An 11,865-nucleotide genomic window follows, 5' to 3' on the forward strand; every position below is an offset into this window, starting at 1 on the left:
TTCTTTAAAAAGAAACAAAACTGAGTACATCATGGAGATTGTACTTCCAGGTACTTTGAGATTCCCAGTCCTCAAACCTTTTTTTTAAAAAATGAAAACATATGCCACAATTTTATAAAACGTCTGTACAATTTTTAAGCAATAAACACGAAAAAAAACTTTAAAAACAGTGCAAAGGTAAATACTGTGATACCTAAATATCTGCATATATTCTGAAATACATGTTTGTTGTCTTTCAGCATGATTCCTTTTTGAAGTTTGAGTCCTGTCTAACTGATACGCATGATCCCATAACTGAGTGGAAAAAGCAGCCTTTGCATGTAGTTGTCAGAGTATAATCTGACTTTTGAGAGTACAGCTTTAACAGGGCTCATGTGCAGGAACAAAAATGCTGGAAAATGCCTAAATTTATTCCTTTAAAAAAAAGAGGAAATGATTAGTTGTTAGAAGCATGCGTAACAAGTGTTTTTCAAACTATTAGATGCTATCACACTGCTTTAGCAAGTTTTGTAAGAAAGTATGTTTGTAATGGTACCCAGAGACCACCCATTCCTAGAAAATGGTTTGCAGTTTTAGTCCAATAGATCTGGTTCTAATAATTACAGATGCTATAATGGCTTGTAAGTAACCTTGCAAGCAAATATTGATTTAGAACCTGGTCTTAAGAGCACATTTCTCTCATTCCATCCCATGTTTTAGAATTGTTCTGTGGTTGCTGCATACCATTATTTTACCCTGCCTTTCTCTATAGTCGTGCAATGAAGTGTGCATGGGTAACCAACTGAGACTTCAGATTTCACGTAGAGAAGTTAGATTTGGTCTGACTTTCATCATATATTTCCATTCAGAGTTCATTATTCTGGTTCCTGGCCAACCAGCATCAACTAATCCCTCTTGCTGTTACATGTATGTCACACTTGGTCATAATTTAGGCAAACTGAGTAGTCAGGGGAGAAAAAACAGAACTTCCCATAGGGTAAATTAGCAATGCTCTCACGCTATGCACCTCCAGATTTTCAAAAGCCGCCAGAATGAAACAATGTGAGCGTGGGAAGTTGGGTTGAGGGAGCTTGTATACACGAACTTCTTGGCAGCTTAAATGACAGGCAGAGCCAAACTCCCTGGTAAAGATGTCTTAGGGGGCTTGAACCAGAGATTAGGAGGAGGGTGGTCCATAGGTTCATCACAACCCTTTTGGTGAAGGCTGACGTAAGGCCCTGAGAGCTGTTGCAGTAGGTTCTTTTACCCACCTCTCTTGCAATCTGTACTACTAATATCAAATTGAACACAGAGTTTGATCTAGCAAAGTTGTCACGTTAGTGCAAGGACATGTGCCCCACAATCTGTTCTGGGTTCTCCCCTCCCTTACTCTGTAGCAGATCATTAGGGGGATAAACAAGGAAAGGAGTTGGAAGAAGTCCTGTTCAGATGGAAGTCCTTGTGCTAATGGGATGTCTTAGCTGGATACAACCATTTATTGGCCTGTAGGCCTAGTCCTTCCCAAATATCCCCTGCCTTGTATTTTTTTAAAAAATAAAATAATACACCAATAGTCATTCCATGCCTTAGCAAAAAGCAAACATTCTTAAAAGTTGCAAAAGTACTTTAGAGCTTGTGGGGAAAGTATAGTTTGGCGCAAACCAAAAAGCATCCTTTTGCAGGCTTGCTTTCCTCCATGTGAAGCAGAGACATGCCAGAATCCTGCAGAGCTAGTGTTTCCAGCTAGCTTTAAAACAGAAGAAAGGTTTACAGAGTAGGTCTCAGTACCATCACACTGCCTTAGTCACTCTCTTGTTACTGTCTTCACTTTTGGTCATTTAACTGTATGCAAAGGGAAGGCCAGAAGCATACTTTCAGAAAAGGAGGAAGTGCTGGGTCTCGTCTTGCTTTTGAGCAACCTGCCATAGGTGGCACCATAGGAGGGTAGATGAAGGGGAAAGATGGTGTAGCAGAACAGTGGAGTGTTAAGCAGCAAAATGTCTCTGGTGGTAGGAGTGTTTAGTCCTAGAAAACTTCAGAGACTCATCCTGAGCTATGTGTTTGTACATGCATACTGACTTGAGTGGAACCCTACTGTGCAAGGGGTGGGGAACACCAGACGTAAGGGCCAAATGCAGAGCTCTGTCTGGCTGTCAGGACGCTCTCCAGCCATAGCTTCTATTGGTTCTGCTTCATATTTCTCTTCAGTGTTTTAACCTGGCTGGAATATGTCCTTGAACTTCGATAATACCTCTTGTTGCCTGGATAGAGGGGTGTGTGGGAGTTTGGGTAGAAACCAGCCTACATACTGGTAAAATGAATATTCCTTGCTCTGCTCACCTTTGGCACATGGCCCCTGGAAAGTTCCCCAGAAAGGAATGTGGCCCTCAGGAATGCTCAGAAATAAATGAGGCTCCTTTTTGTGGTTCCAGTGACTTAAACCTTGTCTGCACACATTATAAAATGTTTAAGCATTATGCGAGTTGTTGGAATAAAATAATTACCATCATGTCCACATGGTGAACAGGAGACCCAATACAATAAGACTAATGCCAAGTTAAAACTACATAAAATCAGAATTAAATAGCCTGTTGGAATAAAGTCTTCAGTAAGAGTCAGGAGTTCAAGACTAAGAGAGTCTGTCTGACATCAACTGGAAGGGAATTCCACAATATTGAGCCAAGAATGCTGAACACAGTTCCTAGTGGATCTGAGCCACACAGGACCACCATCGGTGATCCCTTGAAGACTTCAGTGATTAGGTGGCCCCTTGAAGTATCCTGGACTCAAGTTGTTAAGGACCTTGTAAATTATATGTTGGTGGAACTGTGGGGAGTTGCTGCTTATAAGTGGTCTGGCCCATAGTTTCAAGTAAACTACTTACAGATTTTAAAATATATTTAAAGCAGTCGATAACTGTATTAAATGAGTGGTTGCCCATGCTGTTGTTTGGATTTTTCTTAAAATCCATGGCCAATGGGTCTATGGCAGCTGCTTATTTCTCCTGTTCAGTGGCTCCCAGCTCAAGTGAAATTGTGTGTACTCCCAAGCATTCAGGTGAAAGCATTTTGGGAATGACAATGTTATTTTGCAATGTATGATGGTAATCTATTTTAAAGATTTTGTTTAATAAATAAAAATCTCAGTGAAACAAAAGTAATCATTGCATTGTTTGTTTACCTTTGTACTAAAGCATGTACTGTATGTTAGCTAGTTGGCATGCTATATTTTGGAGGGCAATTTAGTGCAGAGGAGTGTTACATAACAATGGCCAAGTGTGTGTATAACTTTTATGCCCCACAATCATAACTAGAAGACGTTTAGCACTCTACATTTGAGTATTAACTTGCTTTGTTCTTTAGCCTGCCAAATATCCCACACGTCATTCATGTTGTTGATAATCATTGCAATAATTGATTGGTAAAGGGCAGGTAAGGAATTCTGCCTTTGAAAGAAGGCTGAAGTCATGGGTTTTTGGGTGTGTGTGTGCAATGATACTCTTGTTAGAGCTTAGTTTTGTGTTTGGATTCTGACAATCTGCTTTACCACTTGGAAGGGAGACAGGCAAATCTGTACAGCAAATTTGTTTTTCTACAACAAAATGATGCTTATTTCCACTTGGTGAAAACTTGGTGGGTCATTCCACAGGCTTGAGGTTTCCCCATTCCTGTGATAGAGGTTCAGAAGCCACCCTGAAAATCATTTTGCAGCATATGGTTAGATTAGAGACCCAAATCTAGAACCAACTGGCTTTCCTCCTCTCTCCTGCCTGCTTCGCTACCAAACCTCCCACCTAAGCTCATTAAATCCTTTCCCTTTCCAAAACAATACCCCACATAAAAACTGTTCAATCTCAAGGCAATCTGATTCCTCCCCAGCTTCTTTCCCTTGACCCTTCCCCGTGTTTCTCTAGCAGAGTTCCCCTCTGTTTAGTATATACATTACCATATGTCAGCACTAACTATTCTGTACACTGTGGTTTAAACACACACACAAAACCACCCCTAAAGTCCTCCCACAGTGTCTCAACAGGAACCGCCATCACAACCCCCACCCCGCCCCTTAACAATTCTGTCTTGCAACAGCTGCACTTGCAAACCACACCAACAATATTTCTCCCAATTGTCCCCATGGGGGAAGAGATCCCTCCTGTTCCAGCCCCTCCTACAGATAAACTCTGTTACCAGATCAACTTTGAGCGTGTTGCTTAAGGAGTGCATGTTAGCAAAGTTAAATATATATATTTCTGGTTTAAATTAAAGTGTTGCTCTGAAGGCACGAGCTCTTCTATCAAATCTGCACAGCCAACATTTGGAGCGTTTGTATTCAAGTCGGCAGGTCAGCCAAAAAAACCATTAGCTTACAAAATATCATTGGAAACATAATTCAAACTGCATGTGATGTACTTTTGCTAAAGGCAAAAGAAACAAGCAACTACACACACACACACACACACACACACACACACACATACACACACACACACACACACACACACACACACACCATCCCTCCTGTTTTCAGTAGGTTCAAGTGAGAGATGTAGAAATGCAGCATTTGCTATGGAAATCTAAACAGTAAATGTACTGTGTTCAAAGAACAACTTGTAATATAGGGGAGGCGGAAAGGAAGCTGCCTTAGCCTGAGTCAGACCATAGCTCAGTACAGTGGTACCTCAGGTTAAGTACTTAATTCATTCCGGAGGTCCGTTCTTAACCTGAAACTGTTCTTAACCCGAAGCACCACTTTAGCTAATGGGGACTCCCGCTGCTGCTGCTGCCATGCCGCTAGAGCACAATTTCTGTTCTCACCCTGAAGCAAAATTCTTAACCCAAGATTATATTTCTGGGTTAGCGGAGTCTGTAACCTGAAGCGTATATAACCTGAAGCATATGTTACCCAAGGTACCACTGTAGTGTCTACACTGACCGGCAGAGGCTTTCAGGCAGGGAATCTTTCCCAGGCATACCTAGAGATACCAGGGATTGAACCTGGGACATGCAAAGCAGATGTTCTAACACTGAGCTATGGCCCTTCCCCAAAGCAAAAGCCCCCATTTCGCCTAACTTATGTGATAATCTTAAGTATCTAACTTGCTCTAAGAGATTCACCACACACTCTTAAGCAGAGAACCTAAGACGACTCCTGCTGCATAAAATCCAATATTCTGATTGCCACAATGTCCAAACTTGATTGTCTATTAATTTATATAAGGCCAAAACGGTTTGTAAATACAGCATGGTCACATCTTGTATGTGGGTTTGATTCCAAGGGTTCAGTGTATATGCAAAAACAGGACAGCCAACCGCTGAAATCGTGGGCTAGGGCGAGTCGTGTGAAGGGCTTGTAGCTCAGCGGCAGAGCATCTGCTTTGCATGCGGAAGGTCCCAGATTCAATGCCCAGGTGGAGGCTGCCTGAAACTCTGGAGAGCTCCTGCCATTCAGTAGAAACCATACTGAGCTAGATGGACCAATGGCCTGGCTCAGTATAAGGCAGCTTCCCTTCTCTCCTGCCTAAGAAGAGACCTGCGCAAACAGATCAAAGGCCCAGCATGCCACAGTCTTTTACCATGTACAGAATCCTCACATTTTCTTTCTGAAATTCTGTTTTCATTCCCCAATCCCCTTTCAGGACTTATGTGAATATTAGAAGCTCAACAAAATATAGCCATGAAAGACTGTGACCTTGTCCATGCACTTCAGACACTGGAAAACTCAGCATATTGCATAATGAAGACACCTGAGAAATAAAACTTTAAGGGCTTAAGAGAGATTCCTTTTTTATTACGATTATTTATTGGGCTCCAGTGTAGGGTTAAAAAACAAAACAAAACAACTAATACTAGTAATATTCAACTTTATATTTCCAGAAACGTTTGTTATGTCAGTGACCATCCCTGCTGACAATATATTGGACTAGTCCATCTGTTTCTCTTCGTTGTATCTTTGTTATTGAAAATGTACATCTATATTAAAAAAGTTCAAGATTATGACTTCAAGGACATATGAATTCCCGATTCCAATAGTGCATACTGAACTTGTGCATTCTATGTTTGCAATTTTAAATTATGTTCTCCATAGGACTTTTCAATCTCTAAGCAGAGTCAATGTAATTTTATCGCAGCTGAATACAACTTTGTTATTAATATGCTCAGGGGTCTGTCCGTAGACTCTAGTGCTAGCGTAAGCCCTGCTCCTTATTGTAAGGTTTGTCACAATGCTTACAATGTAAGGATTGGGTTACTTATATTATGTATCTTGAGAAAAATTGTGTTTCTGACTTCAGCACATCAAAATATTTTCCGAAATCAAGTTGCCAAGAAGCATTGCACTATTTTTCATCTGTTAAAAAGCTTAGGGGCCTGGCTAAAGAATTCCTGGCTGTAAACTTGTCCTTGGTCTAGTGGGTATTTCAATTATTGTCATATCCTGCTGCTGCAGCTAACTTTTCATAGAAGTGGTGTATGTATACCTGCCTATCTGGAGCAGGGATGGGGAATCATTTTGCCACAACAGCTAAATCCTTATCAGGATCTGCCTTGTGGGCCAGAATTGACAGGTGGGCAGGGCCTGTACACTTGGAGTATCCCAACTGTCGAGCCTCTAAGCTATCAGTTCAAAAGGCTCCAGTTAAGGATAGCCCACTGGACCCTGAATCCTACCAAAATCTGGAGAAATACACGGTCACCTTGAAGGTGGCTGAAGACACAAACAGACTTTCCTCCAGATGAAGGAAATGCCCACTGCCCATATCTAAAATGCACTCTGGTGAATTTTAGAATCAAAGTAAATGAAATGGCATAGAGGTTAGTTATGTTGTCTTCTCATAACATTGTAGTTGTATAAGATCCCATGTGAAGTCCTTCATTGTCCTTGGAAAAAGCAGCACGGGACCTGAAAAATATTTAATGAAAAACCCACACATAATACGTTGTAGGGTCACTTGGAAACTCTTGAGCTCCAGTTGAAATTAAAACCACTTGTAATGGTTAGGTAAATAGAGATTGCTGTGAATCAACCGCAGATGCAGGTGAGTTGATACATAGGCAATCAGCTTTGATATAAAACCCTCTGGGGTGGAAGGGGCTTTTGTTCATGGCAATTGCCCCCCAGAAAGCCATCTGAATTCTCGGCTCAGCTTCTGAAGTTGGGAAAAATTATTAGTATACATATACATGAGATCCACAAAAGCTACAGATTTCTCTTGTCAGAAGAGCCTCCATTGTCGTCTTGATGCTTTCCATGTGTTTCAAGAAAACTAAGAAAGTAAAGCGAATGTTCTCTGGGGAGATTCACAACCTAAATCTTCAGTTAAGAGAGATACCTGCTCAGTAGTTTGAGATCCAAGGAAAAACAAGTTTACCAACAAGTGTGGACAATGACTTTCCTGAATGCCTTGAAATCAGCCAGTTATCTGTGGCATAAGCTTCTCTAGTAAGGTAAGAATTTTTCAGACTTCTGTGGATGGGATATTGCCACCCCTGTAGCACCTGTGCTCCCTTGCACTCCTTACATTTAAGCTGCTTTTTAAAAAGAGACTATTAGAAGGGTTAGAGGCTTACCCAGACGTTTAGAAAATCGTAATGAGTTCTAATTTATTTTAGTAAATTCTATAGTGGTTTTGAATTTTTGTATGCTTTATGGTTGTAATTTTTTAGTGATAATTTTATTGTTTTAGCTTTTTTTGCAAACTACTTTGAGGTTTTTTTCTACAATCAAGTAGGAAATTTTAGGAAATTAAAATTTTAGGAAATTAAAATTATATTTCCTTTCAGCAGATAATAGAAAAAGAAGCATCCTCTTGTCATATATACTAAAAAAATAATAATTCAACATTTATTTACTGAATTGCTAAAATACAGGGGGGAAAGCACAGAATAAGTTGGCATCCATCATCAAGAGCAAGCCTTAGTTAGGTTACATAAACTGAATGGAGAACAAAGCCCTACTGATGTGCATTTTCTAGGAGTTCCTTAGGTCATGAAGTGAAAACACAGATAAAATGAGGCACAACCAGTTAAGGCAGAAGCTTCATGAGATTTGAGAAGGGATAAACTAATCTTGTATCTACTGTGGTAGCCACAGAGCCATCCTTTAAGGGAACTCCTCAGATTCATGAGGTAATTTTATTTCTTGTAATAATTCTTTAAAACTGTTGATGTTTAGAAGCACTAATTCAGGCTCCCTGCTGATGCCTTTGGAAATGCTCCCTTATATAAAAATTACAGGCTCAGCCCCTAAGAAAAACCTTTAAAAATCCTCATGAACTCCTGAGGTAACAACAGCAGCAGTAGCAGCAGCTGTGGTCTCCCCTGGACCTCTTCAGGGCTTTGGGGACAGAAGAAACTCCCTAATGAGGAACATTCTGATCCTGCTACCCTATTGGCTTCAGAAAAAAAGAGCGGGAAAATCCCCAGTGACAGAAGGATTCCTATGCCTCCCAGGCAGCTTACCTGTCTGTCTGATTCTGAAGGGAATACTGTATGTCTGAAGGACAGGGAAAGGGGGTGGGGGGGTGGGAATGAAAGAAAAATAAAATTGGGAAGCCCAACTTGGTCAAGGTTTAAGAGTCTGACCAAAGAATCTGCCTATCAGTTCACAGGCTGAGTCTGTCGTGGAGGTTGGTGGTTAATACCTCCTTGGTTTCCAGTAAGAGGTGCCATCCCAAAGGTATTCCATGACCTCTGGGAGCCTCTAGTGAGCAAGAGAGTTTTCCTGATGCTGCCTTTCCATTCCAGTGGTTGTTCCCTCCTCCCTTTTCTTTCAATCATAACAATAATCACACAAAGAACAGAAAAGAGTTTCAGGCAGCAAAATGAAAATAGATCACTCTCCCATCCCAGCCAAACCAACAGAAACAAGACCTTTGGATAGGATGACATGAAAATTGAACTGAGGGAGGAAATTGATTTGGTCAGACGTGTAGCAAATGATGGCAACCAGAAACATTGTGGCCCAGGGAAGAAAACAATCCTTCCCTTTCCTCTCCTTACATCCCCTGAAAGCAACACATCTGTCAGCTCTGGGGGAAACATGCATTTACAGAGCCGTTTTCTACAATAAACCAGCAATGAATGTACAAGTGGCACATGGTGGAGTTCATGGCAAGGCAAAAAGAGAATGTGCTGTATGTGTCTCTTTTAATAGTGATTTACTAGTGAAAAATTCCCGGGTGTGACAGGCTGCATTTCCTTTTGCCCAGCTATTGAACAAAAGACAAAAGGGTTGCACTCAGGGAAAACAAGTTGAGTTGGAGCCATAAGCAACTTGTACTGCAGGGAGGGGGGAGACTGGTCCTCCAGGCACGGTTGCAATTCAACTCCCATAGGCCCCTGCTAGTGTGTCCAGTGGTCAGGGGTTTTGAGAATAGGAAGGCACTGTGCTATTTTTCTTGAAAAAGAGGTGCCGGAACTCACCATGAACACCTCCCTTGTTCTCTTATAATAGGAATTGCCAGACCCAGTTTTGTTTGTGTCAGTGTGCGCTGGTCTAATTTATTTCCATTTGATATGATACTACCTAATAGTGAAGGAACTGTTTCTGCCACTAACCTATCTCAAGACTGAGCAGAGTATATTTCTGCTCCCTTGAACTGGGCATGCTGTTGCCTAGACTTCCCTTTGGTCTTTCTCTTTAGGCATTGTCAATCTTTTTGGATTTATTTCCACACGAGAGAAGCAGTCGTGGGCAACCCCCCCCCCCGCCCAATCTCTTCTGTTGGCTACTGCAGGGTGCTTCTTTCAAGCCTAATTTCGGTGGAGGGAGGGGCGAGGAAAGAACCCACAATGTATTGACACCCCCTGCTTAGATCTTCCTCGTATTATCAACTCTTCTAACTTGCTAAAAAATTATGACATCCCTTTGCTGTCCCAGACTCATCCCCTTCAAATATGCCCAATGTATTTTTCCTGTGTGCAGAAAAATTGCTACTAGTGCATGTATATCCTCACAGATACTATTCCTGTCTTCCTTCCATATCTCAGTTGTTGCCCTTTCCTCAAGGGATACAGACTTCTGCTTGGAGTAATATTCCCTGTGGGGGAGAGTGAATAATTCAGCTTGACCTGTGCTTAAAAACAGGAGAACCAACTGCAGGAGGAACATGACACCAAGTTTAGAGACCATGACATCTATGATGCAGACACAGAATAAGAGAGAGAATGAGCCCTGGTTTTAAAATTCATCTGGAGATGGATTAAGATTTCTATGGCATCCAGCCAACTGTAGATTTAAATGTAATTTGAAAGTTAAGAAAACTATGAGCTACATAAAACACATCAATCACAGAGTGTCCGTTTATGAGCATGCCTTAAAGAGGAGAAAGAAAGCAGGTTTGCAATAAGTTATGTCTCGCAACTGAGCAGAGACACAATAATCAATAACTGCAGTCCATTCTCAGAGGTAGCATGTGACGCAAGAAAATGCTGGAGTAGTTTAAGAAATCCAGATTTAATTAAAAACAACTCTGTGCATACAGAGCGAACATGAAAGGTCTTGGACTTTCAGCAACCCTTTTACTTTTAGATTACAAATGCATTCTTTGCCTTAGTCTGAGATGATGAATTTAGCGGTGATGGATTATATATTGTTGTTCAATTATATGTTAATAATTATTACAGTGTTCTGAAGTTTTCCAGGTGTGTTGCAGGATAAAGAAATGATTTCTCTACTTTCAAAAAAAGTACACCTAGTTAAGAATTTCCAAGCAAATAGCAATGCATGTGATATTTCTTTAATACTATTTCTTTTATCTGTTTCTGAGTAAAGATCATGGCATATGAAAGAATCTCAGCACCATCTACTTTCTTCCCGCTTTAATATGAACAGGTCTTAACAACATCTAAATCTCTATTATACATTTCTGTTAAATTTTTTATTTTAAAAAAATGTTTTCAAAACAGAAATATCCTGCAACTCTCCAGTGAAAACAAGGCCCATTACTTTCCTTAGGATGATCCTTGGATCACTTTCTAGTAATTTCAGTGTCTTTTTTCAGAACTATAATTAACACTGAATTATGCAGTGCTGTGGTCCGATGTTGCAATACAGAATGTGTTGGGGTTAAAGGAAAAGGTGGAAGGGGTTGCTATATTTGAACAAGCTACTGATTGAAATTTATTTTATTTATTAAATTTGTCAGTTGCTTTATCTTGGCCAGGGTAACCCAAAGCATCTTATAACCAAACAATTAGACATTAGATCCCACGTAGTTGTTTTGAAAACATTCCACCCACTTCTAAAAAAGGCCGAAGACTTGATTATACTGCAAAGCTTTTGCCTGGCTCCTAAAGACATATAGATACATCCTTGCCACTAGATTCCCAAGGGTCCTCTGTGGCTAGGAGTGCATTTTATCAGTTCTGTTGGGTTTACTGAGCACTGTAGCCCATGTGTTGGTAACCTCAAGGTACCTCAGTGTGGTCTACGTGAGGCTGCCATTACAGTTAGAAATAATTGTGCAGAAGTATCTAATTACACCTATAATCTCTCTGGCCACAGCCTAATGCAGAGCACATATTATCTAACAGATTGTGTTGCTCAATTGACAGTGAATCCAACACTCCTCAGGTTGTTTGCGTGACTAGAGGAAGATTTGAAGCTCAACTAAGTGTTAAAATAGTTTAGTTACTGTGTGCAATTCACTCCTTATGGGCCCCTTTCCTCTATAAAAGCAAATTTTGAGGGGAGGGGGAATAGGAAAAATGGCAGGGAGACTTCAAGTTTGTTAAAATTGGCATAAGCCTTTCTATAGTTTTGAGTCAGGGTTCTCTCCCAGGTCTACCTAAAGATATCAGGGATTGAACCCGGCAATCTACTATTTTTGCCTGCTCTACTACTAAGCTATGACTCTTCGCCACTTAAGAAGGAACAAAAACAGAAAGGTGC

Source organism: Podarcis tiliguerta (genome assembly GCF_965153285.1).
Source record: "Podarcis tiliguerta genome assembly, chromosome: 6".
Lineage (NCBI taxonomy): Eukaryota > Metazoa > Chordata > Lepidosauria > Squamata > Lacertidae > Podarcis > Podarcis tiliguerta.